Below are 27764 nucleotides of genomic sequence, written 5' to 3' on the forward strand. Positions count from 1 at the left end.
AATTTGTCCCTGGAGCGACTCTTCCTAAAAGTCATTTATTTAACCTTACTATTCCTGAGAGGAAGGCTTTGGAGGAATACATACAGACAAGTTTGGCCGCCGGTCACATTAGGCCCTCTAAGTCTCCTGTGGCGGTTGGATTTTTTTTTGTAAAAAAAAAAGGGACGGTGGTTTACGTCCTTGTCTGGATTTTCGTGAGATTAACAAAATTACTGTACGCAATCCTTACCCACTGCCATTGATTCCTGATCTGTTTAACCAGTTAATGGGGGCCAAGTGGTTCTCTAAAATTGACCTTAAGGGGGCATACAATCTGTTGCGCATGAAGGAGGGTGACGAATGGAAGACTGCTTTTAACACTCCTGTGGGTCATTTTGAGAATCTGGTTATGCCTTTTGGTCTTACTAATGCTCCTGCATTTTTTCAGAATCTGATTAATGACATCCTTAGACCTTTGATCGGTAAAAATGTGGTTGTGTATTTGGATGACATTTTGATTTATTCGCCGGATCTGGAGTCTCATTGGCGGAGCGTGCGTGAGGTATTACAGTTATTAATGGACAATTCGCTTTTTGCTAAGCTGGAGAAATGTGAGTTCGCTGTACAGAGAATTAGTTTTTTGGGCTACATTATCTCCAGCAAAGGTTTTGAGATGGATCCGGTTAAGGTTCAGGCTGTGCAGGAATGGCCTAGGCCTATTGGTTTGAAATCGATACAGAGGTTTTTGGGTTTCGCCAATTACTATAGAAAATTCATAAAAAATTTTTCTAGTATTGTCAAACCTCTGACTGATCTCACCAGGAAAGGTGCTGATGCGGTTCAGTGGTCTTCTGAGGCCATTGAAGCTTTTGTGTATCTCAAGGAGAGGTTCACCTCTGCTCCCATCCTTATGCAGCCTGATGTTACTAGGCCGTTTTTGGTTGAGGTTGATGTTTCCTCTGTGGGGGTTGGCGCAGTATTGTCTCAGGATAACGGGGATGGATTACATCCCTGTGCCTTTTTTTCAAAAAATTTTTCGGAGACTGAACTGAATTACGATATTGGTAATCGGGAATTATTGGCTATTAAACTCGCATTTGAACACTGGCGCCACTTCTTGGAAGGTGCTGAATTTCCCGTTCAGGTTCTTACGGATCATAAAAATCTGATATATCTTGATGCTGCCAAGCGCCTGAATGCCCGTCAGGCTAGGTGGGCACTGTTTTTCTCGCGGTTTAATTTCTCCGTTACTTACATCCCTGGTACTAAGAATGTTAAGGCGGATGCCTTGTCTCGCAGTTTTTCTCCCATAGTCGGTGCTGAGAAAGAGGAGAACATTTTACAAGAAGGTGTTGTGATAGCTGCTTTGGACTCCGTTTTGGAAAATGAGATTCTTAAAGCACAGGAGAATGCCCCTTCTAACACTCCTCATGGGAGGTTGTTTGTGCCTGGGACCTTTAGGAGAGATTTGTTTGTTGAGTGTCACGAATCTCGGTTGGCAGGTCATCCCGGAATCTCTGAGACCAAGAGACTAGTGGGTCGCAGTTTTTGGTGGCCTGGATGGCAGAAGGAAGTCATTAAGTGGGTACGCCAATGTACTGTATGTGCTAGATCTAAGTACTCACATACTCCTGCTGCGGGGTTACTTTGTCCTTTGGAGGTCCCCAGTGCTCCTTGGACACATTTGGCTATGGACTTTATAACTGACCTTCCCCCCTCTGAGGGTTTTACTGTCATCTGGGTGGTCGTGGACCGTTTTAGCAAGATGTGTCACTTGGTTCCCTTCGTCAAACTGCCCTGCGCTAAAACTCTCGCTAAGGCCTTTGTCAAGGAAATTGTCAGACTTCATGGCGTTCCTACTGACATTGTTTCTGATAGGGGTCCTCAGTTCGTGGCTCGTTTTTGGCGTGCCTTTTGTGACAGGTTGGGAATTCATTTGTCGTTTTCGTCCGGATATCATCCTGAATCTAATGGCCAGACAGAAAGGAAAAACCAGGATGTTGAGCAGTTCTTGCGTTGTTTTGTGGCAGACAATCAAGAGGGGTGGTCTGAGTTTCTGCCACTTGCCGAATTTGCTCTGAACAATCATACATCTTCTTCTGCTGGTTGTTCGCCTTTTTTTTGTTGTTCTGGGAGACATCCGTCGTTTGGGTCGTTCTCCAAGTTGGGATCTGCCGTGCCTGAGGAGGAGAATTTTTCCGGTGATTTGGAAAGAGTTTGGACGGATGTGCGTGGTAATCTTCAGGAGGCCAACAGAAAATCTAAAGACTACTTTGATAGGAAACGACAGGAGGTTTTGTTCGCTGTTGGTGACATGGTTTGGTTGTCCTCTAGGAATCTGCAGTTGAGGATTCCTTCAAAGAAATTGGGTCCCAAGTTTGTAGGGCCCTTTAAGGTGCTTCAGGTTGTCAACCAATCTGCTGTTAGGTTGGAGGTTCCTACCTCCTGGAGAATTAATCCGGTATTTCATGTCTCTCTGTTGAAAAAAGCTGTTGTATCGGATTGTGACGCCTCTGCCTCTGTTCCTCCGGTGGTGGAGGACGGGGAATATGAAATTTCTCGCATCCTTAACTCTAGACGGTATAGAGGTAGTTTGCAGTATCTTGTGGCCTGGAAAGGTTTCGGTCTCGAGGATAACTCTTGGGTGAGGTCGGATGATGTTTCCGCGTCCAGACTTATCAGAGCGTTTCACAGGAGATTTCCTGATAAGCCTGGTCCTAGGGGATCCGGAGGATCCTCTTAGAAGGGGGGGTACTGTTAGAACCTTGCTCTTAGTTTTTTTTTCCTTTGCTGGTCACATGACCTTGTTGGCCTATTTAATCCTGCTCCGCCCTTCTGGCTTTGCTGGACTTCATTGTATATCTACTTTCTAGCTAGCCTGTGCTCTGTGTCTTGCTCTGTTAGTTTGCTTGGTCTACTGACCTCTATGTTCTATATATTTTGTTTGTTCGTCTGTCTGCTACTATTTCTGTTAGGAGGTGTCCCATTTTCCTCCCAGTCCTTAGTACTTGTAGGGATTCCTTCCCCACATCTATAGGTCTCCGTACAGACTAGCTTAGGACTTTAGCAGGTCTGATCGCAGGATCAGGTTCCCTGTTACATCGTAGGGATTAAGCTGAGTTCTATCGTAGGGACAGATCTCCTCTCTTTCCTTAGCTCTGGTAGCAGAACATAACACAGACAGTGTAGGGACAGCGCTGCTGAGCTAAGGAGAGATTTATACTGCGAAATAGGTAGTGTAGGGTCTCTAAAGCCTGCAAAATCAAACAAACAGTCCTTCTCAGGACCAATATCCATCCCAGATATCAGGCAGGCAGGCAGGCAGGCTGTATAGGAGACGCAGTGGTTATACCAACAAACACTGCATTACAGTCCTGTGTGCTGCTCCTGTTGCTGAAATTGCTGGACTTATCCCCCGGTCTCAGGGGCCAGGAAAAATCCTTTTTTTTTTCATCTAAATCCTCTTTTTTTTCCCTCAGTCAGACTGTATAAATACCTGTCTTATTAATCTTTTGGTATATTTTCCCCCCAAAAAAAGAAATTAAGTGTGTCTGTGAGTGTGTCTGTATCTGTTTAAAAGAGTCTGGTTTAGGCCACATAACTAGAACTGTGGTTTTGCAGTTCCACGGTTCAAATCTCTGTATTATCCACCTTGTTGCCTTTTTTACATAAAAAAAACTGTTTGAGTGGTGAGGCAGTGACCCAAACAAGTCCAATATAAACAGCTTTTATTTCAGCAATTCACGAGTTAACAGAAAGTCCTCCGGTTCGCAGCCGGGTTAACAGAAAGTCCATACACTGTGTTCCAAATTATTATGCAAATAATATTTTCTCAGATTTTCCCAAATTACCTCTATGAATTGCAGTCATTGTAATTTTCCAGTCAAATAACTATTAGAGTACAATTGAAAGGTTTTTGTACAAACTGCCGATGATAACAGGATATTTTTAAAAAAATAAAACACTCAAACTGCACTCAAAATGCATGTTCCAAATTATTATGCACAGCAGAGTTTTCAACATTTTCATTTTAATAAAGAACAAAAAAATGGTCATTTTTGAAATTATAAGCATTAGCAGGTTATTACACACTGAAATCAAACAGTTTTCAACTCAAAACTTTATTCTAGGTGATGTTACATTTGCACATTGTTCGAAAGGAGCTTCTGAACTCTCTCGTCCATTGAATTGGTCAGGTTTTGGATGGTTTCATTTGCACATAGGACCCCTTGTTCGAAAGGAGCTTCTGAACTCTCTCGTCCATTGAATTTGTCAGGTTTTGGATGGTTTCTGCTTCAATTGTTTTGCATGAGGACAGAATACCCTCCCAGAGCTGTTGCTTAGATGTGAACTGCCTCCCGCCATCATAGACACTCCTTTTAATGATGCTCCAAAGGTTCTGAATGGGGTAGAGGTCAGGGGAGCATGGGGGCCACACCATAAGTTTGTCCCCTTTTATGCCCACAGCAGCCAGAGATGCAGATGTGTTATGTGCAGCATGAGACGGGGCATTATCATGCATGAAATGATCTTGCTGCGGAATGCACGGTTCTTCTTCTTGAACCATGGAAGGAAGTGCTGTTTGAGAAACTCAACATACATTATGGAGTTCATCTTTACCCCTTCAGGGATCCTAAAAGGGCCGACAATCTCTCTCCCCATGATTCCAGCCCAAAACATTACTCCACCTCCTCCTTGTTGGCGCCATAGCCATGTTTGCGTGGGGTGTCCATCAACCAGCCATCCTCCACTCCATCCATCTGAACCATCGAGATCATTTCATGCATGATAATGCCCCGTCTCATGCTGCACATAACACATCTGCATCTCTGGCTGATATGGGCATAAAAGGGGACAAACTTATGGTGTGGCACCCATGCTCCCCTGACCTCAACCCCAATGAGAATCTCTGGAGCATCATCAAAAAGAGTGTCTATGATGGCGGGAGGCAGTTCACATCTAAGCAACAGCTCTGGGAGGGTATTCTGTCCTCATGCAAAACAATTGAAGCAGAAACCATCCAAAACCTGACAAATTCAATGGACGAGAGAGTTCAGAAGCTCCTTTCGAACAAGGGGTCCTATGTGCAAATGTAACATCACCTAGAATAAAGTTTTGAGTTGAAAACTGTTTGATTTCAGTTTGTAATAACCTGCTAATGCTTATAATTTCAAAAATGACCATTTTTTTGTTCTTTATTAAAATGAAAAGGTTGAAAACTCTGCTGTGCATAATAATTTGGAACATGCATTTTGAGTGCAGTTTGAGTGTTTTATTTTTTTAAAAATATCCTGTTATCATCGGCAGTTTGTACAAAAACCTTTCAATTGTACTCTAATAGTTATTTGACTGGAAAATTACAATGACTGCAATTCATATAGGTAATTTGGGAAAATCTGAGAAAATATTATTTGCATAATAATTTGGAACACAGTGTACACAATGGTTGCCAAGGGCAACGGCCGTGCCGGCCGCTCCAAGCCTGACAGGTGCAGAGCCTTCCCAGGCGGTGGTTCAGCCACACTCAGTCCTGCCGAGCTTCCCTGCTGTGCTCCTAGCAGGTTCCACCATAGAACAACACTAATCCTTAGTGCAGGGATTTTAAAGGACCTGTTTGCAAGAGCCACTGGAAAACCCGGGTTGGAGGGAGGAGGCCGCCCCACTGCCTCCTGTGACCTCCTCCCAGAAATGAAGGCCCTGCAAGGTTCTACTAATCTGCCTTATCCAGATAGCCTGACTAGGTCAAAGCTCACCTTCATTCTGGCATTGCAGCCGCACCTGTGTCTGTGACTGCAATGCACTCCAATGGTTTTAATAGGTCTCTGTGCACATTCTGGGGGAGATATAACGTCCCTCGTATACGATCCCGGTCACTGCCTCACATATCCCCCCCTCTGTTCAAACTTGTGGGGTTAAACATTTGCCATCATACAGGGTGCCCGGGACAGGGCATCCGCGTTTCCCTGCGACTTCCCAGGGCGATGTTCTACAGAGAAACTGAAATTTTGCAGAGACAGGAACCACCTGGTGACTCGCGCATTCCTCTCCTTGGCATTTCTCATCCATACCAAGGGTGAGTGGTCCGTCACCAAGCGGAACTGACGCCCGAGTAAATAATAACGTAGCGATTCCAAGGCCCACTTAATAGCCAAACGCTCCTTCTCTACCACGCTATAGTTTTTCTCTGCCGGGACAAGTTTTCTACTCAAGTAGGTGACCGGGTGCTCTTCACCATTCACTTTTTGTGACAATACCGCCCCTAGGCCTACCTCCGAGGCATCTGTCTGTACAATGAAGGTTTCCTTGAAGTTGGGGCTAATGAGGACCGGCTGTCCACACAGGATCAACTTCATGGACTGAAAAGCTTCTTCTGCCTTAGGGTTCCACTGAAACATTACCAATTTTTTTCCTTTGAAGACATCAGTCAGGGCCGCCGTTCGCCCAGCAAAATTAGGTATAAACCGGTGGTAATACCCAAGGATGCCAAGGAACGCCCTCGCCTGCTTTGTACTTGACGGTTTAGGCCAGTTTTTTATGGCCTCAACTTTATTGATTTGGGGCTTGATAACTCCTCGGCCTATCACATATCCCAAATATCGGGTTTCCTCTAGCCCTTTCGCACATTTTTTTGGATTTGCCGTTAACCCCGCAGCTCTGAGAGAATCCAGAATAGCTTGTACCTGGGATAGGTGCGTATGCCAGTCAGTGCTAAAGATGATAATGTCATGTAAATACGTGGACGCGTACTCCTGATGAGGCTTGAGCACTCTGTCCATCAACCTCTGGAATGTAGCCGGGGCCCCATTTAACCCAAAAGGTAAGACCACATAGTGGTATAGACCCTCCGGAGTTACGAAGGCGGTTTTTTCCTTTGCGAATCTGTGAGAGGTACCTGCCAGTAACTCTTGGTGAGATCGAGCGTGGTAAAGTACTGGGCCTGCCCCAGTCTTTCAATCAGCTCGTCCCCCCTGGGCATTGGATAGAGGTCAAACTTTGACACTTCATTCAATTTCCGGAAATCGTTACAGAAGCGTAACGATCCGTCTGGTTTTGGAATCAGTACAATGGGGCTAGCCCACTCACTCCGTGACTCCTCTATGACGCCTAACTGAAGCATTTGTTTTATCTCATCCATGATGGCTTGCCTCCGGGCTTCGGGTACCCGATACGGTCTTATTCGCACCCTTACCCCAGGTTCAGTGACAATGTCATGTTGGATCACCGTAGTCCTACCCAGTAGCTCTGAGGACACGTCAGTATTGTGCTGCACCAGCGAGGGAGCCTCCCGTCACTGCTGTTTAGTGAAGACATCACTTATCCTGACCTCCCCCTCGAATCCTTCCCTGGCTGAAGGTAGAGAACTCTCTGGCGATACGCCCGGGGTGACGTCTGTAACTAAACACTCTCTGTCCTTCCAAGGTTTTAGCAGGTTTACAGGGTAAAGCTGCTCAGGTTTCCTTTTTCCGGGCTGATACACCCGGTAATTTACCTCCCCCACTTTTTCTCGAACCTCATATGGCCCTTGCCACTTGGCCATGAGTTTACTCTCAGTTGTGGGTACCAGAACTAACACCCGATCGCCCTTGTTAAAAGACCTGACTCTGGCCCTTTTATTATATGTGCGCCTCTGGGCTGCTTGGGCATCTAACAGATGTTCTATCACAATGGGCATGATCGCCGCGTTTCGGTCCTGCATACTAGCCACGTGTTCAATTATACTCCTATATGGAGTCGGCTCTTGTTCCCACGTCTCTTTGGCTACGTCCAACAGACCCCTAGGGTGTCTGCCGTACAATAACTCAAAGGGAGAGAATCCTGTGGAAGCCTGGGGTACCTCACGGACGGCAAACATTAGATAGGGTAGCAACATGTTCCAATCCCTCCCGTCCTTAGAAACCACCTTTTTTAATATGGACTTGAGGGTTTTATTGAACCGTTCTACTAGCCCGTCGGTTTGAGGGTGGTACACCGAGGCGCGCAATTGTTTAATTTTTAGCAATTTGCACAGTTCCCTTGTCACCTTGGACATAAAAGGGGTCCCTTGATCCGTCAGGATCTCCTTAGGTAGTCCAAGGCACATGGCAAACATGGCAAACAGCTCCCGTGCAATCAGTTTTGCTGAGGTGTGGCGTAGTGGTATAGCCTCGGGGTACCGGGTGGCATAGTCGGTTGTGACGCCTCGTTCTCGAAAGAGCCCTTTTAGTTTACCCTGGGTGATGGGGAACTCGGTGTCGGGTCCTGCGATGAAGAGATGGGGTGCAGCCGTGGCCCGGACCCGACCCGTGCTCAGGGCCATCACATTAAAAAGAGATGGTGTGGGCTCATCCGGGTTGAGTGGCTGATTAACGACTACGCCACCTCTGGCACCTGGTGAAGGGTCACCAGCGCCGCTCACAGTCCGCTGAGGCCTGGTTTTATGGCGGCCAGAGTTCTTACTACTCCCCACAGGCGGAGCAAGGCCTCAGGGCAGAGGGACAGGAGGATGGGGGTAGTAGTAGAGGAAGAACGGATGCCGCGTCGTGCGGTGTGGCGCAGAAATAACAGTCCGGAGTCCATAGGGGTGAACTTCCAAGGCTTTACTCACTTTAGAGATGGCAGAAGGAAGGCGACCCCCTGCTCCCCGCGGAGTCCTGCGGTCACCAGGGACGGGGGTCCGACAACCTCCGAGTAAGTCCAGCATTCAGTCGGGACCCTACTGCAGAGTGTTTCTGAACTACAGACCGAATCCTTTCCTGTCCGTGTGTGTGCAAATAGGCCGGAACTCCCTCTGAACTCCTCTCAGAACAAGGGTACGGGTGGCAGCTCTGCTCCGTCCAATACCCGGTGGGATCCTCTGGGCCTACCGGGCTTTCCCGACCAGGACGTAGAGTAGCAAGGTCGGGTGTGGGGGGCCGGTACCCCTCTTGCAGCCGGAGTCCCTCTGAATATATCAGTATGGTGAGGACAGGTGGCGTACACCGCTCCGTCTGCATTCTGCCTGGGATCCATTTGCTGTGGAGCCACACTCTTAAGCTCTGGGCCTTCTTGATCCTGGTCCTTGGCCGGGTTGAGACATTCCTGGTCTTCAACCTACCTCTTGTCCCAAGGCCAGGGTACGAGGGCTGTGTCCCTTGCCGGTGCAGGCCCACACAGGATCTGCGCTCCCGGAGGGAGGTCACATTACACACAGTAGTTGACAGCAACCAAGACCAACTAACTAACAAAGACTAGCAAAAAGGACCAAGATCAAAGATGGCTTTTTATTAAATATGAAATCTAAAGTGTAACTAAATTGTAAGTCCTCCACCCTCACCCACTAACTGGTTCCCCTCACTCTTGGTTCCCCAGTCTCCCTGTAACCAGGGGAGCAGCACCTAGTGCATACTAGCTCCCTCTGGTGGAGAAATGTGGTGTTGGATGCAAAGGCTGGGTCACGACTATCACACTGTCCTTATCTCAGAGGAGGAACACCACACTCCATTAGAGAAGTGCAGCATCCCTGTGGCGGTCGAACCCTCAGGGGTGCCACACGGCGACCACCAGTATATGTTGGTGGTCACGGGCGGATTTTACAATGGGCCCTACCAAGTCCATTGCAATCCGTTCAAAAGGTACCTCTATCCCTGGCAGGGGTACCAATGGGCTACGAAAACTTGAGCTGTGTGTGGTCAACTGACATTCGGGGCAAGATTCGCAGTACCTTTTGACCTCCGCGTAAACCCCAGGCCAAAAGAACCGCTGTAAGATACGTTCTAGCATCTTTTTTACCCCTACGTGTCCACCCAGCAGGTGTGAGTGTGCCATCTCCAGAATCGCCCGACGGTACGACTGAGGTGCCACTAACTGATCCACAACCTCGTCCCTGGTCTTATCTATCCTATAGAGCAACTCACCGTTGATTACCATGCGTGGAAATACAGTATCTGCACTGGGCTGTTGAGCTACGCCATTTACCTCTAACACCCTTTCCCGCGCCTGAGCCAGGGTGGGATCCTGTAGCTGAGCCGTCCCAAACGTGTCCTGGGACACTTTCAGCTCGGGGATCGATGGGATCTCCTCGACCTCTCCTGCCAGCACCTCTAAGGGAAACCTATCGGGGTCACACTCTTTCCCTAGGTTGGACACCTCTACGGCAGGTTCCTCTGACTCAGGTTCGTCGGGTACAATGTCTGTAATACATTTTACCGGGGGAGAGTGGATTTTGTTTTTCCACAGAGTCCAGAACAGGGGCAAGTCTCTTCCCAACACCGTCCCATAGGGAAGTTTTTACCACTCCTACCACATGTTTTATTTCTCCACACGTCGTGGACAAGACTACCTCCTCAGTTGGGTACTCTCGAAGGTCCCCATGGATACACACAACCCCGACGGGCCGTTCACCGGGGTTGTCTCCTGCCACCAGCGACCCATGTACCAAAGTCACAAGGCTCCCTGAGTCCAGGAGGGCCTCCGTGGGGTACCCATTAACCAGTACCTGGCATAGTTGGAATTCACTGTCTCGGGGGTCGGCGCTCACCGTGCAGATGGTCTGGGCATATATTGAGACCCGGCGGCTATATCCGCAGTCCATGGGTTCCGTAGTCAGGGGGCAATTAGCAACCACATGTCCCGGCCCCTGACACCTCCAGCACCTAAGGGTGGATGTACTGTTAGGTCTTATGACAGTCTGGAAGGGAACCGGTCTCCTGCTACTCTCACTCCGGGGTTCCCATTCAGCATGGTTACGGTGCTGACTGTCCCCAGCAGAGGGACGCGACCCCTTTCCTGACTCCAGGGTGGGCAGGGATCGGCGTGACAGCTGCAAGGGGGCAGATTCCTGAATAAAGTCCTGAGTGGCCGAGTAGCGCTCGATCAAGCTGACCACCTGGTCGAGTGTGCCGGGGTCCCCTTGCCCCACCCAACATTGGATAGCGGCTGGCAGAGTCTTCACCAGCCGGTCAATCACCACCCTCTCCACCATCTGGGCTCGAGTCAAAGTCTCAGGCTGGAGCTGACGCGCCCCTGGGCCTGTGTCGCGCTGCGTTGCGCACGCGGGAGCTTACCCGGAGCCGGATCTGTTTAGGGTTGTAGTCTCGTGGCGGTGACCCGGTCCGTGCCCAGGGAGTCAAACTGGACGGCAGTCTGTTAGCGGTAGAAAATGGTTGATGACTACGCCACCCGTTGAATGCAGCCAGGGGGCTGCTGCTGCAGGGCAGACCGCTGAGGCCGGTGGAAGGATGGTGCAGCGTGATAGTATAACCCCCAACGGGAGGGGTATGGCCTCAGGGCAGCCGACGTGGATGATGGGGGTAGCAGGAACCACTCAGAGACGGTATGGTAGCGTTCAGGGTCTTTACTGGTAACAACGATAGACCCTCCCGGAGTACTTGCTAGCGAACGGGGCCTGGTCAGTCCTTGAGCAGATGGGATCTCCCCTGGCCAGGCGTAGTTGTAGGCCTCCCAAGCTGACTGTACTCTTCTGGCTACCTTGCTAGAAGCTGATGTAAGTAGCCCACGTCCCTGAGTGTACCGTGTGGTGCTCACCCGTATGGCCGGTGACTCGGGGCCTTCTAATGGCTTCCGCTCCACGCGTGTGACCGGGCCTTCGGGCTTCTGGGCCAGGGGACCTGAAATCCCCTGCCTGACGGATTCTGCTGCTGGATAGAAGTTAGTCCCCACAGCCTCGGACTCCGGGTCCGGTAAAGAATCTTCTTAGTCAGGGCGAGCTCTTTAGCTGCCAGCCCCTGACTCCTTGTGACTCTGCTGCTTCCTATGCTGCTCTTGTCTCTACTCTTCCTGGACTCACTAACCCTGCCTCAGCCCCGGGTTTATACAGGGGAAGTTCTTCCCCTCCCAAGGCTGGGCAGGAGGTGTGGCATGCACAGGATCCCTGACCAAAGGACCTCCCACCTGCTCTCAGACGTAATATCTCTATCACTGTGACAACCAGACCCCTGGGGTGTCACACTCCCCCCTAGTGAAATTTAGTACTCCGGGACTAAACACTTTTTAGAAAAATATAACAAGGTATATCAAAGAACAATAAAATACAATAAGGAAACACAATAAGATGGTCACGGATGTCCGCAACCGGGTGCAGTCTTTGAAGAAAAACAAAGGTGTCCATTTCACCAACACAGGGAGACGTAACCAGGTAGGGGTCTGTCCTACCCCGAGTCCTTAACAGTCTCTAGTCCATCCTGGGTTACGCTCCAACTATATACAAAGGATTCCCGGTAAATCCACCGAAGACTCCTAAAAACAGCTAGAAACACAAAATTACACACAAGCAACAATAAACAGGTAAACATTGTAAAACAACTTAAACATTTAGATCCTCCAACGTGCGGGTAACTGGCCTCTAGTGGCCCTAGTGGACCTACGGAGCTGACTGTCTGGCCCTGAACTATAGGGTGTAGGAGCTGTCAAGGGTAAACTGGGCAGCTGTCTACCGGCTCTTTGTCTCACTAGGGGTACGGCAGGCTCACTATAAGCAGAGGGTGGATTCTCCTGTTCCGCTTGGGTGGAGTCTTCTGCCTCCTGGACCGGCTGCTCTTCCAGCTCTACCCGTTGCTCCGTAGGTTCTTGGGATGATGGTTGGAGGAAGGTGAGTACGGGTACCACAACTGCACCATTGACTTGAGTCCAAGACCGAGGGAAGTCCCCGAGCACGGTACTAACCATATCTTCCCTTTCTTCCACGGGTCGATGGTCTTCCTGTTCCTCCTCAGGGTTCCTCAGTTGTTCGGGGCACTTCTTCAGGTGGTCCCGGGATACAATGGCTGTGGTTTCCCCTCCGTCTTTACTGATGGTACAGACCTTCGGGTTCTCGTGGCTTGAGGGCAGTACGGTGTACGGGTCCTTCTCCCACTGGTCGTCCAACTTGTGGAGCCGTCTCTTCCTCTTCAAGACCTGCTCTCCGGGTACCAGGGGAACAGCGGGAGCATACTGGTTGTAAGTCTTCTCTTGTCTTTCCCTAGCCTGACAGAGACTTCGCTCCACGCTCTCCTGTACTTTCCGGTACTGCTGCTGCCTCTCTGTGTCCCAGTCCGTTTCTGGTGAAGTGTCCTCGGGCGTCAGGACTCCCATTTCCAGGTCAACAGGTAACTTACCAGGTCTTGCCCTCATTAGGTAAGCCGGGGTACAGTTGGTGGAACCTACCGGGATGTGGTTGTATAGGTCCACCAGATCGGGCAACTTCTCAGGCCACAGACTGCGTTCTTCCAGGGGCAACGTTTTTAGAAGATCCATTACCACCTGGTTCATTTTCTCACAAAGTCCATTAGTTTGCGGATGGTAGGGTGTCGTCCTTATCTTCCGGCAGCCATACAGATTGCAGAATTCCTGGAAGACCTCCGCTTCAAAGGCAGGTCCCTGGTCCGTCAGCACTTGGTCCGGGTACCCGTGTGGACGGCAAAAGTGCTGCTGGAAGGCTCTAGCTGCTGTTCGAGCCGTTAAGTCCTTGACGGGGACGACAACCAGAAACCGGGAGTAATGATCCACGATGGTTAACGCGTAGACGTAGCCACTTCTGCTGGGGGTCAGTTTTACATGATCCAAGGCTACCAGTTCCAACGGTTGCCGGGTGACGATGGACTGCAGGGGAGTCTTCTGGCTGGCCCGGTCCTTCCTTCTCAGATTGCACGGGCCACAGTCTCTGCACCACTTCTCGATGGTTCCCCTCATGCCTACCCAGTGGAACCGCTCGCGCAGCAGGAACTCCAGCTTTTTCCACCCGAAGTGTCCAGCTCCGTCGTGGTATGCCTCCATCACCATGGCTGCGTCTCTTCGTGGCACCACTACTTGCCAGAGTAGCTCATGCGTCCTGGAGTTAACCATTCTGCGGCACAACTTCCCCTTGTAAAGGAACAGTCGACTCTTCTCTGCCCATAGTTGTTTGGCTTCCTCTGGAGCGTCTGATTCCAGGCTAGCCTCCGGGCGAGTCAGCATCTCCTTCACCAGTCGGACGGCAGGGTCGCTGTCTTGCGTTTCCGCCCAGTTGTAGTGAGGTAAGGGGTTCAACGTAGCAGCCTGCTTACTCCTTACCCGGTGGGAATACTGGATAGTCCCATGACGGTGGAACGCAGGGAGTTCAACTTCTTCCAGTCCCTCCGGATCTTCTCCTCCGTCCGGCAGGTTGGGCATCCTGGACAGGGCGTCCGCGTTGGTATTGGAGCGCCCTGCCCGGTATTTAATTGTGAACTCGTAGTTGGACAGACGGGCCATCCACCTCTGCTCCAGGGCACCGAGTCTTGCCGTGTCCAGGTGTGTCAGCGGGTTGTTATCCGTGTATACGGTGAACCGGGAAGAAGCGAGGTAATGCCTAAAGCGCTCGGTGACTGCCCATACCACGGCCAGGAACTCTAGCTTAAATGAGCTGTAATTTTCGGGGTTCCTTTCGGTGGGTCGCAGTTTTCGGCTGGCATAGGAGATTACTCGTTCTCTCCCCTGCTGAATCTGGGACAGTACGGCTCCTAGCCCGATGTTACTGGCGTCGGTGTAGAGGATGAAGGGCTGGCTATAGTCCGGGTACGCCAAGATTTCATCCCCCGTGAGGGCCATCTTCAGCTGGCGGAAGGACTCTTCTTCTAGCTTTTCCCATTTGAAGGGCGGCTTCTGGTTCTTGGCCTTCCGGGACTGGCCTATCAGGAGGTCCTGCATAGGTGCTGCCTTTTTGGTGAAACCGGGAATAAACCTTCGGTAGTAGCCTACCAACCCTAGGAACTGCCGCACTTCTTTTACGCTGGAGGGGCTTGGCCATCCCTTAATTGCGGTGATCTTATCGGGGTCGGGAGCCACTCCGTCAGCGCTCACCACGTGTCCCAGGTATTGCACCTTTGGTTTCAGGAGGTGACACTTGGAGGGTTTCACCTTTAGGCCGTAACTCGCCAGAGCTTCGAACACCTCCGCCAGGTGTTTCAGGTGGTCCTCATAAGTTTTGGAGTATACGATGACATCGTCCAGGTACAACAGGACCGTCTCGAAGTTTCTGTGGCCCAGACAGCACTCCATTAATCGTTGGAAGGTTCCTGGGGCGTTGCAGAGTCCGAACGGCATGCAGGTGAACTCGCTAAGTCCCATCGGGGTGGTGAATGCGGTCTTCTCCCGGTCCGCCTCTGCTACAGGAACCTGCCAGTACCCGCTAGTGAGATCCAAGGTAGAGAAGAAGTTAGCAGATCTTAAAGCAGCCAATGACTCCTCTATCCTTGGTAAGGGGTACGCATCCTTGTGTGTGATACGGTTGATTTTCCGGTAATCTACACACATCCTCATGGTGTTGTCTTTCTTTTTGACTAAAACTAGTGGGGCTGCCCAGGGGCTACAGCTATCCCGGATTACCCCAGCCTCCTTCATGTCTCTAAGCATCCCCTTGGCGTGTTGGTAATGTGCAGGGGGTACGGGTCGATACCTCTCTTTTATGGGAGGATGATCTCCCGTGGGGATGCGGTGTTCTACCCCCTTGACTCGCCCGAAGTCTAACGGGTGTTTACTAAACACTCTCTCATACTCTTGAACCACCCGATAGACTCCTTGTTTCTGGTGTGAGGGAGTGGAGTCAGTACCCAGATGTAGTTGCTGACACCAGTCCTCCATGTCTTTCTTAGAGCCGTTACCTTCCTCCGGGTGAGATGGAGGCAAGGGCTCCACAGATTGTATAGAATTTTGATTAGTGGTATATAATTTGGCTAGCGTGGCATACCGGGGCAGGTACACTTCCCTCTCCCCGATATTTATTATGCGAACGGGCACCCTCCCATGGCGTACATTGACCACCCCCCGTGCTGTCAAAATGGTGGGCCTACTGTCTGAGTAAACTGGTTCTACCATTGCCTGGTAATCTCTACCTCTCAGACCAATAGCTGCCCGGCACCAAATCATCATTTCACTTTTTGGGGGCATGGCAATAGGAAAAGGGTCACACATTCTTACGCTACCAATCTCACCGCCGGAGAGTTCCACTTGTTGCCGTTGCATCAGTGCCCGGATCTCTTTCTGGAGCACCCGCTGCTCGCCGGAGCTGGCATTCTTGGCAACCTGCTGTAAAAGGAAAATCACCTCTGCAAGACAATTTTCAATTACATTAGTTCCTAGAGTTATTTTTGGGTGACTCTCATGTTTGTCAATATCTACAATGATCAGTCCCTGTGCGGCCAGTTCGACTCTACCAATTTTGATGGTCACCTCTTTAAATCCGATCTGTGGCACGGGCTGACCATTGCTGGCGATGATACTCAAGTCGTCGTCAGGGTAGCGGGTAATATCCGAGTCATTCCAGTACTGCTTGAAGAGCACGTACGGGATGGTGGTGACCTGTGACCCGGTGTCCAGTAGGGCACTCATGGGAATGCCATCCAGTACCACAGGCAAGACTGGACGTCCTCCCACATATCTGTCGCGCCAGTTCGATGGGCCTGGTGATCTTTTTCCTGGGGGTTGGCCCTCTACCCCAGGTTGTGCCCGTTTAAAGAACAGTACCTTTCCATATGTCCGGGTTGATTGCAGCGGCGGCAGATGGGTCGTCCGTCCTCGCTGTATCGGTCACTGGGTCTTCCTCTGGCCGGTGGGGTCCTCCTTGGTCGATGCCACGGGATGTCCTCCGGTCCGGATGCCAGCTGGATCTTCCCTGGAGTGGAAACCTGTAAAGACTGCACAGTTCGGGTTAGCGCAGCAACGCCTTTAGCTAGCTCTTGGACCTGATGGTGTAGGTCTGGAGCCGGGTCATTGTCCAAAGCCTGCGCATCAGCTCCCACAGGCCCTGCTGACAAGGGCGCCGCCTCCTGGTAGTAAGTGGTAGTGGGGCGTCTGTGGGTCACAACGCCACCTGGTGCCGGTTCTCGGAGCACCCGGATGGCTCTGTCCTTGAACTGTGCAAATTCTAGATGAGGGTCCTGTAAGGCCATTGCCCGCAACTGGGTGCGGTGGGCATTGCAATATAAACCCTCTATAAATTGTTCGGTCAACAGCCTGTCCTCGTTTCCCACTCCATTAGGGTCGGTTTGCTTAATGGCCCTCAGGGCCTCTTGTAGGTTGAGTGCATAGTCCCTTATACGCTCGCTGCTTGCACCCGTAGAATCTAAGTTTAATCTCGGCTGAGGTGCGGGTATCAAAGGTGTCCTTCAGCCGGGTTAGTATCCCTGCGACAGTCTTCCTCCCAGGTGGCCAGGATTTTACTTCCCTTTTGGCTGCCCCAGTTAGTTGGGCCACCAGGATGCTCACTTTTTGCTCTTCTGTGAGGGGGTACACCTGGAAGAGGCTATCCAGCTTTTCTCTAAAGTCATGCAGGGTATGTGACTCCCCTGAGTACTGGGGTAGCCAAGCTGCTCCCGGGATATAAGGCATGGTGAAGGGCATAACTGCAACAGCGGTAGCGCTGGCGGGGGTTGAGGCAGTGGAGCTCTCCTCCGTATCCGACATCTTCCTCCCCCCTAGTGGACCGTGGCCTACCTTGCGATGATCCTGTTCCGTAGGCCGCGGCTCCGCAGTGGATCGTCAGGGTTGAGGACCTTCCGTCGCGCTCCTGTGACGTCGGCGTCTGCTGGGCTCCTTCCAGGACCTTACGCAACGTCCGGACGTGAGGCGGGGCTTCAGTTCTCGCGCGCTTTCGGAGTCCACGCCCCTCTTCTTCCCGCGCGGCGTCCTCAAGATGGCGTCCAATGGCGGGAAAACTCCACGGATGGCGGGAAGAAGGCTGAAGATGGCGCCGGATGGCGGGAAACTTCACCGATGGCGGGAAGAAGGCTGAAGATGGCGCCGGATGGCGGGAATCTTTCACCGATGGCGGGAATCTTCACCACTGGTAAGTTTGAACAGTCTTTGCTTTTCAGGCACGCAGTACCCGGTGGTTGCGGGCACGTGATCCTGCCGACTACGCCAAAGTTGACGCGCCCCTGGGCCTGTGTCGCGCTGCGTTGCGCACGCGGGAGCTTACCCGGAGCCGGATCTGTTTAGGGTTGTAGTCTCGTGGCGGTGACCCGGTCCGTGCCCAGGGAGTCAAACTGGACGGCAGTCTGTTAGCGGTAGAAAATGGTTGATGACTACGCCACCCGTTGAATGCAGCCAGGGGGCTGCTGCTGCAGGGCAGACCGCTGAGGCCGGTGGAAGGATGGTGCAGCGTGATAGTATAACCCCCAACGGGAGGGGTATGGCCTCAGGGCAGCCGACGTGGATGATGGGGGTAGCAGGAACCACTCAGAGACGGTATGGTAGCGTTCAGGGTCTTTACTGGTAACAACGATAGACCCTCCCGGAGTACTTGCTAGCGAACGGGGCCTGGTCAGTCCTTGAGCAGATGGGATCTCCCCTGGCCAGGCGTAGTTGTAGGCCTCCCAAGCTGACTGTACTCTTCTGGCTACCTTGCTAGAAGCTGATGTAAGTAGCCCACGTCCCTGAGTGTACCGTGTGGTGCTCACCCGTATGGCCGGTGACTCGGGGCCTTCTAATGGCTTCCGCTCCACGCGTGTGACCGGGCCTTCGGGCTTCTGGGCCAGGGGACCTGAAATCCCCTGCCTGACGGATTCTGCTGCTGGGTAGAAGTTAGTCCCCACAGCCTCGGACTCCGGGTCCGGTAAAGAATCTTCTTAGTCAGGGCGAGCTCTTTAGCTGCCAGCCCCTGACTCCTTGTGACTCTGCTGCTTCCTATGCTGCTCTTGTCTCTACTCTTCCTGGACTCACTAACCCTGCCTCAGCCCCGGGTTTATACAGGGGAAGTTCTTCCCCTCCCAAGGCTGGGCAGGAGGTGTGGCATGCACAGGATCCCTGACCAAAGGACCTCCCACCTGCTCTCAGACGTAATATCTCTATCACTGTGACAACCAGACCCCTGGGGTGTCACAGAGCCACCTCTTTACCAGCTGCAGGAGGTCATAAGCCTGAGACTGGGCGGGTCGGGTCTCCACATAGGCCCACGAAAACACACGCTGAGCCCTCACGTATGTATTGACCCCCAGCTGGGCAAGGATCTCACTTTTGAGTCTCTGGTAGTCCTGGGCATCCTCTCGACTGAGGTCGAAGCAGGCCTTTTGGGCATCACCGACCAAAAACGGAGCCACCACTTCTGCCCACTGGCCGGCTGGTAGATTTTCCCGCTCTGCCGTGCGCTCATAAATGGTCAGGAAGGCTTCCACGTCGTCCTCCGGTCCCATCTTCCTCAACGCTGAGCGAACCTTGTCCCTGGCTTCGTGACGTTCTGGGGCTGGTGCCGTCGGCGTCTCCTGCAGGGCAGCAATCTGTTGCAGCAACAGTTCGTTTGTTTTCTGCTGCTGCTGGTACAGTAGCTGCTGCTGCTGTTGAGACTGCAGCTGCTGCTGATTGTGCTGCTGTTTCCGCTCCTGTTGTTGCCGCTCAGACTGCAGCTGCTGCTGCTGGGTAAGTAGCAGCTGCTTTAACAGCTCCTCCATTTTGTCCACGGGGTGAGGCTGAAAGGTGGCAGACCGGATTGTGGTCATGCAGCGGCCGGTGGGGTATGTCTCAGTCACTACGCCCGCATTCTCCACCAAACTGTAAGGCGGCAGTGTTCACACCGTGCAGTAAGTGAGGCAGTGACCCAAGCAAGTCCAATATAAACAGCTTTTATTTCAGCAACTCACAGGTTAACAGAAAGTCCTCCGGTTCGCAGCCAGGTTAACAGAAAGTCCATACACAATGGTTGCCGAGGGCAACGGCCGCGCCGGCCGCTCAGAGCCTGACAGGTGCAGAGGGATCCCAGGCAGTGGTTCAGCCACCCTCAATCCTGCCGAGCTTTCCTGCTGTGCTCCTAGCAGGTTCCACCATAGAACACCACTAATCCTTAGTGCAGGAGTTTTAAAGGACCTGTGGCTAGAGCCACTGGAAAACCCGGGTTGGAGGGAGGAGGCCGCCCCACTGCCTCCTGTGACCTCCTCCCAGAAATGAAGGCCCTGCCGGGTTCTACTAATCTGTCTTAGCCAGATAGCCTGATTAGGTCAATGCTCACCTTCATTCCTGCATTGCAGCCACAGGTGTGTCTGTGACTGCAATGCACTCCAATTGTTTTAATAGGTCTCTGTGCACATTCTGGGGGAGATATAACGTCTCTCGTATACGATCCCGGTCACTGCCTCACAGGGTGTAATCCACCTTTTTGCCTTTTTTACATAAAAAAAACAGTTTGAGTGTCTCGCTGACTGTTCAGACACAAATATATCTGTTTAAAAGATTCTGGTGTAGGCTAGAGAACTAGAACTGTGGTTTTCCTCTTCCACGGTTCTAATCTCCTTTTCATTACCCTTTTTCCATTGATAGTGCGAGTGTAAGCTATTTTACTTAATTTACAATGGGCAAGGCGCGTGGCAAGGAACGTGGAACTGGACGTTCTGGTGATGGTTCGTGCAGAGGACGGGGCCGTGGCCAAGGTGAAAATGTGCCACAACCAACAGCCACATCTTCTCGCTCCCACTTCTTGACCGAATTACTAGGGAAGCACAGAACAACACCAGTATTGAGAACTGATCAGTGTGAACAGGTTATTAATCGGATAATACTTCAAGTCACCTGGGCAGTACCACCTCCGGTCTGTCTTCCACACGGTCAAGTGTTAATAGCTGTGAGTCTCGACCGTATACTCCTCCTCACTCTGATGCTCCTTCCTCCCATCATGCCGAGTGTCGTCAGACAGCAACTGATCCCACACTTGGACACTCTGAAGAGCTGTTCACTGGTCCATTTCCATATATGTGTCCCTCGCCTGATACGCTTGAAGTGGTGGAAGAGGAGATCCCATGTTGCGATGCCCAAATATTTGAACAGCCACGGCCACAGGAAGTCGACGTTGGCAATCTGTCACAAGAGGTGGACCATGATGAGACACAATTGCCACGAAGTGAGGAGGAGGACCGTTGTGCGGAAGTGGAAGAGGAGGAGGTGGTGGATGATCTAGCAACTGACCCAACGAGGCAGGAGGACACGTAGAGCGAGGCCAGCAGCACACAGGGGGAGGGAGGCAGAGTACCTCAACAGGCAGGAAGAAGCAGTGTGGTGGCCGCAGACAGAGGGCGGGCAATCGTTCCCCGTAACACGAACACGAGGGACGTTGCCAGTACAACCGGTAGGTCTTCCAGAGTCTGGAATTTAACCCAAAAAGGCCATTTGTACCACCAGCCAGGCCAGCATCAGCAGGGGTGACAAAACTACCAGCCTGACCACCACCAGCATGATCAGGCGCATGTCAGCAACACCCGACTTTGTGGGGCAAACCCCAGGGTCCACGACCAATGTCAGGGGGTGTCACCACTGCTTCTTCTGCAGTTATGCATGTAAGAGAACCCCCTGTTGTGCGTGCAAGGCAATCCCCTGTCCATACTGCATGTAAAGATGCCCCCTCCTCTCAGTCTTCACTTGTTATGGCAGTTTCTCAAGAAATAGCATCAACGTCCAAGTCCACGTCCCACCGCAGTGTTCAATTGTCCATATTCCAGACCTTTGAACGAAAGCGCAAATTCGCAGCCAATGCTCCACAGGCCACAGTCCTAAATTCGCACATTTCATGACTGCTTGCGTTGGAAATGTTGCCTTTTAAGCTGGTGCAGACGGAATCCTTCTGGAACCTTATGGCGGTAGCCATCCCTCGGTTCTTGGTCCCCAGCCGACACTATTTTGCCCGGTGTGCCATCCCCGCACTACACAAGCACGTGTCCTAAAACATCTGCCGTGCCCTCAACAACGCAGTTACTGGGAGAGTCCACCTGACAACGGACACATGGACAAGTGCTTGTGGCCAGGGACGGTACATCTCCCTGACCGCACACTGGGTAAACATAGTGGAAGCCGCTACCCAGTCGGACCTTGGGACGGAACACATCCTCCCCACACAGAGGATTGCGGGCCCTATGTCTGTCAGAGTTGCCCCCACAGTGTACAGCTCCTGCGCATCATCCTCCTCCTCCTCCTCATGTTCAGCCTCCATCTCAGATATCACTACATGAGTTACAAGCTGGAAGCACTGCAGTACTGCCTCAGCCAAGCGGAAACAGGCTGTGCTGAAACTCATAAGCTTAAGTGATAAACCTCACACTGCTTGTGAGTTGTGGACAGCTGTGAAAGAGCAGGCAGATCTGTGGCTGAGAACGCTGAACCTACAGCCAGGCATGGTCGTGTGTGACATTGGCCGTAACCTGGTGGCGGCTCTGAGGCAAGGCGAGATCACACACGTACCATGCCTGGCTCATGTGCTTAACCTTGTGGTTCAGCGGTTTCTTAAATCGTACCCCGAGTTGCCAGATCTGCTCGTCAAAGTGCGCCGCCTGTCAGGTCATTTTCGGAAGTCGGCTACAGCTTCCGCCGCCCTTGCTGTGTTGCAGCAAAGGATTTGTGAGCAGAAGAGAGCAGTTGTGGAGTACCAGCTGCAACAAGGCTGTCGATATTCAGGTCAGACTCCACACATAAGACCTCAGGAGTGGAACTGGATGTCTGACATATGTACCATCCTGACAAACTTTGAGGAGTCCACCAAGATGGTGAGTGGTGATGACGCCATCATTAGCATCAGCATCCAAGTTGTCTGTCTTTTGGAACGCTCTCTGCAGAGAATTAAAGAGGAGGCATTGCAGCCAGAGTATGATGAGATGGATCAAGAAGCCGTAGCAGGCGATTACACACAGCCCAGCCTCATCTCATCCCAACGTGCATTGGGGGGACAATGAGGGAGCGGAGGAGGAGGAAGAACAGGAGCTGGTATCATGCGCTGTAGACCGTAGTACCTGTACAACTGTCATACCGTCGGTTCAGCGTGGGTGGCCTGAGGACAGGGGGGAGGAGGAGGAGGAGGAGAGCATGGTCAGTTGTCATCTTGGTGAGAACACTGAAGTCTTGCCCATTACCAGTCTGGAAACAAAAGAAAGAACCACCGAACGAAAGTATATATCATATGAAATGTATACTAGAATCCAGTCTCTGGCATAAAATCCAATTGTTGGAGATCAGCACAAGGACCATGGAATGGCAGACCATTCGGTATAAATGCATTAAAAGAAAAGAAGAACAACCGAACATCCAGTCCCTAAATTAAATGAGTGGAGGGACAATTTATAGATAATAAAATACCTTTATTAACATAGTGGTACACCATAAAAGGAGAGAATTACGTACGCAGATAGGCATACTGTATATGTTGCTTCAAAATTTAAACATAAGAGCAACCAATTAGGACAAAAGGTCCTCTGTCCATCCTGTCCTCTAAGTTAGCAAAAAAGAAAATAAGGAAACAGACAATGCAATAATTAGGACAAAAAGAGGGGAGGGGGAAGGGCTAGATAATAGCAACCAAGCACAAGGAAAATACTTGGAATAGACTATATGGTAATATAACCTTTATAAGGAATGAATATGTCAATGCTACAATTCATATGTGAAGATCATACAGAGCATTCCAAAGATATGTATAGTCATATACCCCAAAGAAAGTATAAGTGCCAAAAATAGAATTTGTCCTAAGACTAAAGCGGAATGGACAGAGGTCCAAAAGTCAATGTATCAACTATTCAAGTCATCTCATACATAAAAAACTAGAAAATGTTAAAAAACTCTAAAAACAAAAACAAAAGTTGGTTCAGCCAGTTATAAAAAAGGCGCAAAGCTAAGATTTTCATTTAAACCTAAGGGAGAAACTGTATTAAGGGTCCAGATTCATCTGGCCTCTAGTTGTGCTAGAGCTACACTGACCTTACCACCTCTAGCCTTTGGTGTAACCCTGTCAATCCCTATCACTTGTAAAAGTGAGGCATCACAATTGTGGTGTAATTTAAAATGACGGGGTATGGTTTTTAAAAGGGATAACTCAGTAATTTCTTTTGCCGCAAGGATCCCCAAGACGTGCTCCCGTACACGAACTTTCAATTGGCATGTCTATTCCAAGTATTTTCCTTGTGCTTGGTTGCTATTATCTAGCCCTTCCCCCTCCCCTCTTTTTGTCCTAATTATTGCATTGTCTGTTTCCTTATTTTCTTTTTTGCTAATGTGTCACCCTGGCCTGGATGCCACAAAATGTAATAAAGCTGTGTCTGAGAGCAAGGGAGAGGTTCTCTAGTCAGGGGAACATTAGCATGCAGTACCTCCTGTCTCAGGCCAGTAGGGGGAGCAGGCTGCCCCTATAAAAGCTGGTGCTGGGGGCAGGGTTAGAGAGAACTGGATGACCTGTCTCAGTACTGAGACGTGTCCCGGAGCAGAGCAGGGACAGAAAGTTGTATTGCACCTAAGAGGAAGTGTGGCAGGAGGAGAGCCACAAGCCAGAGACAAGAGGCGAAGTGAGCCTGTCTTGGCAGATAAAGGACTTCATTTACCAGACTTTGGTGTCTGAGGCTGGGAGGATTCCACATCCCACAGCAGATAATTAGTCCGCAGGGGACTGTATGCTCCTTGGCCTAAGAAACCTGGAGGCTCTGCCACAACAGAAGGGACCAGTAAAGCCGTACCAGGCCGGGAGCAGGAAGGAACCCACGTCACAGGCCATACAGGCGAGAGTACACGGAAAGCTCGGAAACGTGGGCTGTTACCCTATAAGGAGGAGATAGCCAGAAGGAGCACAGAAAGCACGGTAGGCCTACACCCTCACCCTGACCAGGGCCAATTTCCCCATTGCTCTCAGACATCCAGGTCCCCTCCTAGCCGGGACTGTTTATGGGTCAGTTTACCTGTTTTAGTAAAGGCCCTGGACTGCAACCTGTTGTCTGTGTGCTCCTTCGCGCCTCCAGCACTACCGGTACTGGGACTCTCACCACCATCACTCCCACCATCCATTATACTGCCCTGGGGCCGCACTCTTCCCGCGGGGAGTCACACTACCCTAGCTGCACACCTCATCAGCCTCAGCGGTCTGCATGCAGCGGTGGTTCCTAATAACCGCAATCCACGGGTGGCGTAGTCGGACATAATCATCAGCGCATAACGGACTACCACTGGCCTGACCACCCTGAGCCACGGAACCGGGTTGCCACTACTACTCCCATCGTTCCCCTACTGCCTGGATCCGAGTGCCCCACGGCCCAGGGGGCGAGTCAGCTTTGGCGTAGTCGGCAGGATTGCAACCAACCCACCACAAACGGGTATTGCGTGCCTGAAAAAGACTTTGCACTTACCTGAAAAGAGGTTTCCCGCCGTCCGGAGCCGTTACCCGCCATTTCCAGCCGTCTCCCGCCATCTTCCATTGGTTCCCGCCATCTTCAGCCGTTTTCCCGCCATCGGACGCCATCTTCAGGACGCCGCGCGGGAAGAAGAGGGGCATGGACGTCCAAACCGCGCGAGACCCGAAGCTCCGCCCCACGCACTGACGCTGCGCAAGGTCCTGGAAGGGAGAGAGAGCAACGCTGACGTCACCAGGACGCAATGCAAGGTCCTCGTCCAGAGCAGCAGCAGCGGAGCCGCGGCCTACAGAAGAGGATCGTCGGAAGGTAGGCCACGCTTAACTAGGGGGGAGGAAGATATCGGATACAGAGGCGCCCACTACCACCAACGCAGCTGCAGCAGCGGTGATGCCATTTTCCCTGCCCTACATCCCTGGAGCGGCCTGGCTGCCCAAGTACTCAGGGGAGCCCCATGCCCTAACTGACTTTAAGGAAAGGCTGTATAGTTTGTTCCAAGTCTACCCCCTGACAGAGGAACAGAAGGTCAGCATATTAACAGGGAAGTTAACTGGTGCAGCCCAAAGGGAGGTAAAATCATGGCCCACTGAGGAGAAAAGGACCGTGAAGGGTATTCTGGCCCGGCTGCGGGGTACCTTTGACACACGTACCTCCGCTGAAATTAAAATGAGGTTCTATGGATGTAAGCAGCGGGCACAGGACAGCATCAGAGACTATGCCCTAAATTTGCAGGAAGCCTTGAGGGCCATCCAACAAGCTGACCCTGGCAGCGTGCAGGAAACGGATAAGCTACTAACAGAACAGTTTATAGAAGGTCTGCTGTCTAGCGCCCACAGGACCCAGCTGCGCCTCATGTTCTTTCAGACCCCTGATCTGACCTTTGCCCAATTTAAGGACAGGGCCATAAGGGTGCTCCGAGAACCCGCAACCAGTGGCGCTATAAACCCCCGGCGCCCTGCTCTCACCTACCACCAGGAGGCGGCGCCCTCCTCTATGGACTCCGTTGGGGCTGATGCACAGGCCCTAAACCAAGCCCCTTCGAAAGATCTGCACAACCAAGTCCAGGAGCTGACCAGGAGCGTCGCGGCGTTGACCAGGACCGTCCAGGCGTTACAAGTGGACCCGTCAAGACCCATCGAGCTGGCTTCAAGTCCGAAGGATGTCCCGTGGCATCGGCAGAGGAGGATCCCGTCGTTCCGAGGGAGGCCCACAGACCGCTACGCAGAGGATGGACAGCCCATTTGCCGCCGATGCAACCAGCCCGGACACATTTCCAGGTACTTAATTTAAACGGGTCCAACCTGGGGCAGAGGGCCAACCCCCAGGCATAAGATTACCAGGCCCTTACAATTGGCGTAATAAGTACGTTGGGGGGCGCCCGGTTTGACCCGTGGTGCTGGACGGTATCCCCATGAGCGCCTTGCTGGATACTGGGTCACTAGTAACCACTATCCCTTATGTACTTTTTAAGCAGTATTGGACTGATGCTGATATCACACGGTATCCAGACAGTAACTTGAGCATCATCGCCAGTAATGGCTTACCCGTGCCGCAGATGGGGTTCAAGGAGATGACCATTAAGATTGGTAAAGTTGAACTGCCGGCACAGGGAGTATTTATTGTGGACATTGACCGTCGTGAAAGTCACCCTAAAATAACTGTGGGTACTAACGTGATTGAAAATTGTTTTTCAGAGGTAATTGTAATTCTACAACAGGTGGCGGTGAATGCTAGTTCCAGCCAACAGAGAGTCCTCAACAAGGAGATAAAAGCCCTGATGAGACGGCAGCAGGTAGAACTGTCTGGTGGTGAGATCGGTAGCGTAAGACTGAGTGACCCATTCCCCATTTCCATGCCTCCCAAAAGTGAAATGATGATCTGGTGTCGGACTGCAATCGGATTGAGAGGTAGAGACTACCAAGCCATGGTAGAACCTGTGTACTCAGACAGCAGGCCCACCATTTTGACAGCCCGAGGGGGTGGTTGATGTCCGTCATGGGAGGGTGCCCGTCCACATCCTCAACATTGGGGAGAGGGAAGTACACTTACCCAGGTACGCTACACTCGCCAAACTGTTTGTTGTCGAACACAAAGCTATCAGGGCCGTGGAACCCTTGCCTCCATCTCCACAGGCGGAGGGTAATGGCTCCCAGAAACAAAAGGAGGACTGGTGCCAGAAACTCCATGTGGGTGCTGACTCCACTCCCCTGCACCAAAAACAAGGAGTCTACCGGGTGGTACAGGAGTGCGAGAGAGTCTTTAGTAAGCACCCGCTAGACTTCGGCAGAGTAAAGGGGATAGAACACCACATCCCCACAGGGAGCCACCCACCGATAAAAGAAAGACACAGACCTGTACCCCCTGCACACTATCAGAACGCAAAGGGCATGCTAAAAGAAATTAAAGAAGCTGGGGTCATTAGAGATAGCTGTAGCCCCTGGGCAGCCCCCTTGGTTCTGGTGAAAAAGAAGGACGGCACCATGAGAATGTGCGTGGACTATAGAAAAATCAACCGTATCACCCACAAAGATGCACATCCGCTGCCTAGAATAGAGGAGTCTTTAGCCGCACTAAAATCAGCTAACTTCTTTTCTACTTTGGACCTTACTAGCGGGTACTGGCAGGTTCCTGTGGCAGAGGCTGACAAGGAGAAGACCGCCTTCACCACCCCGATGGGACTGAGCGAATTCAACTGTATGCCTTTCGGGCTCTGCAACGCACCAGGGACCTTCCAGCGGC

This window comes from Phyllobates terribilis, unplaced genomic scaffold, assembly GCF_046119375.1.
Source record: "Phyllobates terribilis strain yellow unplaced genomic scaffold, ASM4611937v1 Scaffold_2__4_contigs__length_985480577, whole genome shotgun sequence".
NCBI classification, from domain to species: domain Eukaryota; kingdom Metazoa; phylum Chordata; class Amphibia; order Anura; family Dendrobatidae; genus Phyllobates; species Phyllobates terribilis.